General features: G+C 41.4%; 1 long non-coding RNA gene across 1 annotated transcript in view; it reads right to left on the bottom strand.

Annotated features, from left to right (window-relative positions):
* Positions 1-372: 372 nt before the first annotated feature.
* The window catches only part of LOC138489621 (uncharacterized), a 78,155-nt gene continuing 71,272 nt past the window's right edge, over positions 373-7,255 (bottom strand). The window contains exon 3 of the long non-coding RNA XR_011274834.1: positions 373-454. This is a non-coding gene — a long non-coding RNA (uncharacterized lncRNA). The remainder of the gene's footprint in view (positions 455-7,255) is intronic.

The following is a 7,255-nucleotide window of genomic DNA, read 5'->3' as shown; positions in this document are numbered from 1 at the left end:
GCGTTGCTTTCTACGGAGTTGCTTTTTGGTAGGCATTCTTTGGGTTGTGTTGGAGAAAAAAAAGAAAATGTGGGTTGGGCTGTGGTGCAGTGTATGCGTGCTTTGTGCATGAGTGTCTGAGTATGATGGTAAGTATGATTTTGGAGGTGTGTGATTGTGCAATGGGCAGGTACATCGAGTTGGGAAGGCTATTCTTGTATTTGTGTGTTAATATACTGGGCTTCAGATGACAATATAAAGTATGTAGCTGGTAAGGGGAAGCACGAGTACTACATCTAATGGTAAAGGGTTAATATATTTGTTTCTTCTACAACACTAAAATGCTAGTGTGTTTGAGTAACAGTTAGAACATTATGTTAGTTTTGTACTTACTTTTTTGTATGGAAAGAGTAGGTGTATTCTAAGTCCTTGTTCGTACTTCAGACGCTGCTGCTTTTCAGGAGAATGGTGTTCACTGAAAGTGTAAAAGAAAGAAGTTAGTGCATATGTGTGTTTATAGCACTTTTGTTAATGTAGACATTGTTTTGCACTTTTCTTTGTCTATGTGCATCCTGTATATTTTATTTAGAATCTGTTAGTTGAATATGTTTTTCAAATGAGTATGCTAGTAAACGTATAGAGCACACTTGTTTTTTTAATGTTATGTTTATGGATGTTAAGAGATAGAAGAAATAATCATATGCATGTTGTGCTATTATTACAGGGTAAATGGCAGAGATTGTACATAAAAGCATTCAATGTATGCCTTAGTGAAGGTGTGGGTAATAAAGCAGAAGGATTTGATATAGAGGCAGTGGTGTTTTTTTAGCTGGGAGCCTTTCTAATGATATTGTCTGTCTGTGTGCTTGAATGAAGATGTATGTACTCATCCTGGCTGTGTGTAATTTTATAACACACTGGAGAGTCTTTTTTCATAATTATACTGTTATTTTTCACATCTTATAATATCAAACAATATTTTTATAGATATGTGTGTATGTAAAAAAAACAATTGGAGAGCTGAAAGCTTTGCAAGTGACACTTCATCATAGCAGATGGGAGAAATGACAGTAAGTTCATTTTACAGTTTATACAGGTTCATTGGCATTTACTCTGTTCATATTTGTATTTATTTTGTTTTAAATTTTGAAAGCGCTTACACAGCCCGCGGGCATCAAGGCGCCGATACAGGAATTGTTTGTTTTTTAGTTGCTTAATTATTTTGTCTTAGTTGCTTATTTATAATGCGCTTAAACACGCAGAGGTTTCTAAGCGCGGACCCGGGGATCACATCTTTGTTGCTTCATGTTGTCTTGCTTTCAAGGCGTGCACGTTGCCACTGAGCTATACTCCCGGGATGTATTGTATTTCTAGAAGAGGTGTACATGTACTGTGTAGAAAATATTAATTCCTGTAGTCTGTGTTCTTGCTTGTGGATGTGCTTGAATCTGCAAGTGGAAATCTTGAGAAGTTTTATAGTAGTTGTTGCTGTGGGTCCTTTGCAGTGACAGTTGAATTGTACTGAGAGTGATCAATAGTAAATCTAAAGTGCTGATCTGTGATAACAGAGTTAGATGTAGAGTTCTTTGATGTGATTGGTGGATGATTGTGTGACTGCTTAACAGTAGACAATGAGGAAATGGTGCAGAGAGTGCAGTGGAAAGGGTAGAAGGGCTCCCCTCAGTGTTACTAATGCGCTCCGCGGATAGCGCGGCTGTTCGCAGACAGGACATGCTACATCTGGGGTTTCCGAGCACAAGGTGGGAGTGTATTTTGAGGATTAGCCAATCAGGTGTTGAGGTTCTGCTTCATATTGAGAGAGGCTGTGTGTAGTGAAGATGGTGGAGGTACAGAAAGTCAGGGTGTTGGTGGTTGGAGATATGTTTGTTAATGGTTTGGAGCAGTATGCAAAATCTAGGAATGTGGCTAACCATTTTGACACAAATAGAGTGGATGTGGTGTGGATCACTGTGTCTGAGTCGAAATTGCAGGCAATTCTAGTAGTTTGTCAGGATATGGCTAGGTTTCTTAGTCCACATGTAGTTGTCCTACACTGTGGTGCTGTGCATTTGGGCTATGTTAGTGGCCCTACTTTGTTGTAAGATCTGTAAATTTGGTTCAGGCAATCATGAAAGTCCTTCCAAATTGCAAGGTTATTTTTTCTGGGTTGACACCTAGGGCAATATGGGACAATAGTTCTGTTTTTTGTCCTCAGCAAAATGTTGCTAGGTGCTTAGTCAACCGAGGCATGTTTGGTTTTATGACTAGATCGGGCATGTTGTTTTGCAACAATGACAACATTGACTCTGGTAATGTTGATTACTTTAAGGAAGATAGCGTTTCTTTATCTTTTATGGGAAATGCCATGCTGTTTTGGAACGTAAGGGTTGCTTTGGAGAAGCTAATGTGAAGATTTTTAGAGGAAAATAAGAAAAAAAAACCAAAAGAAATAGAAGAATAAAAGATGTTTCTGAAGCATCTGCAATATCCCCCAAAAAAAGAGTCTTTTCAGAGCCAACCTCAAAGGGGAAATGGGGCACACTATTCAATTTTTCATCCCCCACGCTCATATTTTTCGATTTGTCCCCAGACAGTGCGGTTGTCCGTGGACAGCGCGTATTACATACAGGGATTTTGGGGTTGAGTGGCATGCAAATGAAACTGAGCAGAGCAAGGGATTGGTCAATAAGGTTTACTGCGTGTGTTGTGTAAGGAGAGTTTGTCAGTAAGTCTTTTTCCTGATAGAAGAGCAGATAGCTATGGCTGTGTGTTTCAGAAAGCAGATTGTTTGGATTTTGGGAGATTTGTGGCTAAATTGGTTGGAGGTGCATGAAGATCGCTGTGGAGTGGCTGCACATCTTGGATTCTCTCATGTAGAAGTGTACTGGCATGGAGTGCGTGGAATGAAGTGGGTGGATTTGGTACCTCTCTGTGCTTCTTTAGTGACACGGCGTCATCCAGACATTATTATTATTCATTGTGGAGGGAACAGTTTAGGACATGTGTCTGGAATCTCCTTGCAATTTGCAATGAAAGAAGGACTTGGGAAAGTCATGGACATGTATCCAAACTCCACGGAAATTGTTCCCGCATTGAGCAGAGACAAATGTGGCTGCGTTCTTTTTTATTTGGTCCACCAATGGAGAAAGCAAGGCGCAATGTTAACAAGGCTGTTTGTGCCTTTTTGAGAGATGTTGGCATGTCCTCTTTTCAGAATGAAAACATAGCACACACATTTTTCGCAGAGATGGAGTACATCTTACTTATGCCGGCAATCAGATTTTTCTGCGAAATAGAGAAAATGCATTGCAGCCTTTTTTGAATTAGAGCAATCCATTTTGCAGTAGGTGTTGACCACACAAAACACCAAAAAACACCACAAAAAGGCTCTTTCCAGAGCCGCCACTTCCTCCCAGAGATAAGTGCAATGGTTGTGACAGGGCAGCACTGCAAAGATTTTAGATGTCTGCGGACCTCTAACAAATGCACAGGGCCCTGCACTATTTAGTGTCACTTCTGTTTTTAAACTGTGAAAGGTGGCTCTGAAAAGAGCCTTTGTTTTTTTTTGTTGTTGTTTTCTATATATTTTTTTTTAAAACATGACACACAAGGAATGGAGGGGAAAGGAGGGTAAGGAAGGGACACCAACCATGGGGATGAGAAAGGGCAGGTGGAGAGAGGAAGATGTAGGGTGGGCCTTATTCAGGTAGGTCGTAGTGATGTCATCAATGACATTTGTGATGTCATCTTTGATGTCCTGGGTGTTAGTCTTAGCAGTGCACGGTGGTGGCGCGAGCTATGGTTGCTTAGCTTACCATAACTTGCGAATTTCAGGTGTTTTTTTGTTTTTACTTTGAACCATAACGTTCCTTTAAAAAAGTTTTTTTTACTGATTTTCATAGGTTTTTAATAGCGCAATTTAACCATAACATCCCTTTAAGAAAGTTTTTTTCACTAAATATATATATATATTACACGGCCTGCGGTAGCGGCCGTGTAGTTATGGTTTGCTAAACCCACAGGAAGAGCACTTTTGGGTGGCTTATAAGTTCGCTCCCCCTGGTCAAATCCTCACCAATCTGGCAAGTTTGGTGAGGTTTCGTGAAGGGGGGACAAACTTATAGGGGGGTCCCAAAATGTTGTTTTACTCCATAGACATAATGGAAAAAAGAATTTGCTCATGCCGACAGCCCAAACCAAATTTGCGCGAGGAGAGGCGGCTTGGTGCCAAAAGCGTGCTTTTGTAAATTTGTTTTTTTTTTTTTAAATGACCAAAAAGACGGTTCAAAATAATTAGTGAAATCTGGCTCTGCTTCGCGGACCCATTTCCCTGTTCGGTCCACGGACAGGTATCTGATTGGTCTAGAGGATGCCGTGATATCCGCGGACATCGGACGCGCCCACTGGATGGTGAAAAGAGTAAAGTGCGTCAGATTTTTGGAAACACCCGCCATGTTGGATTTGCGGACATTCCGGTGGTGTCCGTGGGCATTGCACTTGTCAAACTTATCAAACAATCTCTGGGGAGTTGAGGGGTAATGAGGATGGGATGGGATATGACTGTAGAAGCCAAAAAAACTGGTGTTATTCACTCCCATATTCAGGAAACATTGCAGATGTTCGGGGACAGCCCTGTGACGTTCACAAACACTTCAGATGTTCAGGGACATCTATGCCTATTTCTGAATTACAGAGTTGGTGAAAAGCAGTCTTGAATGGCTTATAACTTTGGACCACCCAATGAAACTGCATGCACTTTTGGAATTCTATTCTAGACTTGATTCTGAATGGTTTTGCAAAGTGTGGAGCTGTTCTGTTAAGGAGGAACAAATTTAGATAAAATATTGTAAAGGCTTAAAAATGTGGTGACGAATCTGCACAAAAGTTTGCAAAACAATTTGAAATCTAGATATAAATGTTTTTGTAAAGTTTGGTGGGATTTTCTCAAGAGGGGGCTAAATTAGAGTGGGGTCTCAATATTTTTAGATGTCTTATAACTTTATTGCCATTTGACGAATGTGGACAAAAGCTTTCAGAAAGATTATAGACCGAACCTTCAATGTTTCTGTAAAGACTGAATTGATTTTGTCAAGTGGGAGCTAAGTTATATGACTACCGTCTGTACATACATTTTGACACTTTTAAAAAAATTAAACATGGGCGGATTTCAAGCAAGGAGTATTGGCGAGGACGTTAAAGCATGGTTTTGCAAATGTGCCTGTGTTTTATTTTTTGACAAGTGTCATAATGTAGGTACAAAAAATAGTGATATAACTTTGGTAACTGAGGTATAGCCTGTGGCCATAGGTAGTGGTCAGATTGTCTGGGTGATGGTATAAGGTCATGACCCGGACAATCTGGCTACTGGCCATGACTGCGAGGGACGAAAAATTGCGTTAAAGTGGCCATGTCCACCGGGGACCGGCTATGTGATAAAGTTATTCGAAAGTAGGAAATTAGTTTGAAAGGGAAAAAAATGTGCTCGTAGTAATTTGGTCGTAGGGTTCTGACTTCGCCTTCTGCAGGCTGCCATAGAAAGGTAAGAGGGTCTCTGCACAGAGCCCCGCCTTCTCCTTCCATGGAGGCCATCTTGGAAAAGGATTTTCCTTACTTTAGTGGGACACCGCAGGAGTCTCGTTGTAGGAAGAAAAATCCTTTTTTTAGCACCCCTGGTTCCCGCTTTGGGAACCAGGGTTGCTAATGGCCTTTATCCTCCATTGCAGGGTCTGCAATGGAGGATAATGGTCCGGAGCCCTCGTCATTTATTTATTTATTCATAATGCACCAAAGCCCGCAGGCATCAGGGCACACACAGACACACTTCGCTTGCACCGATAACTTGGGCTGCCGGGCTGTTATCCCTCGTTCCGGTGCCTGGAACGGGGGATGAACGTCACATTATTCCCATTAGCACAACACAAAATGCTAATGGAAATGTTGGAAAAACGTTTTGAGTCTATGTACTTTACTGAGAAATGTAAAGTAGATGGAGTCTATAAGATTTCTTTTTAGTTCTATTTTTTTTTACTTTGAAAGGTGGTTCCTAAAGGAACCTTTCTTTGGTTGTTTTAAAAAAAAGTGTTTGCAGGACAGGTTAGAACGTAAGGTAAGGTAAGGAGGAAAATGAGGGAAGAGGGACCAAGCACTAATATGGAGGGACAGGTGGACAGGGGAAGATGTTGCGCGTGTGTTACTTCTAAGGTAATGGGCGTGTTTCTCATGCTCCTTGATTACAGCTTCAAACGCACATCGAAATTGGCCGTGTAGTTGCTTCCCCCTTCAGAGTGGTGTGTTGCATTATATACAGAGGACTGTTGTCTTCCAAAGATATGGATCAACCGCCTCTTTTATTGCTTGCAAGGTAGCTGGTGGGATTTTGTGTCCCACAGAAATAGGCTATGTATTTAGAGTATTGGTTGAGGAAGATGATGTGGAGGAAGACAGCCTACTACTTGCTAAGAAAGGAACAATATTTCTGAGAGCATTGCAGTAGTTGGATTTGGTGTGGCGGCGCATGGAGGTGGTCCCGTAGGAGTAATTTCCAGGTAGTCCGCGACTGAGTACAAGGTCAGTGCATTTCAGTTTTGTAGCTTTAGCCTTTGGTACATTCCCAACAGTGGTAAAGAACTTCCACACACATGATTCTCTCTGGCTGGTAGAGGCACTTCCTCTGCCCCATCTTCTTGGTCCTCTTCCATGTCTTCGAAAATACTGTGCTTTTTTTGTTGTGTGGGTCCTCCAGCTGGTGGTGGTGGTGGTGGTGGCTCTTGGGGAGGAGGGATGGCAATAGCCAATGCCATTTTTAAGTTAAATAGTAGTTTAGCTACTATTCTTCCAAGTATGTGCTTTGCACTAGATTGTTAATGGATAATGTGTAAGAATAGGTGTAGAAGCTGTGCAAGGGTACATTTTGAGATTGAAAGTTCTTCCATCAGTAGAAAATGCAGTTCCAAATTGTCCTCGAAGCAAGGACTCAAAAGCGAAGTGCAAACGCGTTCACGGACACGTCATCATGCCGCGCACAAGCGCATGGTCACGTGGCACTGTCCGGAAGGTCCACAATGACGTCAGATGTTCGCGGACGTCGACGGAAGCAAAAATAGTGGAAAAAAGTATAGAAGTGTTAATAATGATGCTAGAAGGTGGGAAATAGCAGAGTTTTAAGGTGAAACGCTGTAAATTGTACAAAAACATTGCTATATAGGGGTAATTATGATATTAGTAAGTTGTACGAAAATAGCATGCACTGGTAAAAACCCATGGAATTCTCTGGAAA

Source organism: Ambystoma mexicanum, chromosome 9 (assembly GCF_040938575.1).
Source record: "Ambystoma mexicanum isolate Mex_15411 chromosome 9, UKY_AmexF1_1, whole genome shotgun sequence".
NCBI classification, from domain to species: domain Eukaryota; kingdom Metazoa; phylum Chordata; class Amphibia; order Caudata; family Ambystomatidae; genus Ambystoma; species Ambystoma mexicanum.
This window is presented reverse-complemented; position numbering and strand designations above follow the sequence as displayed.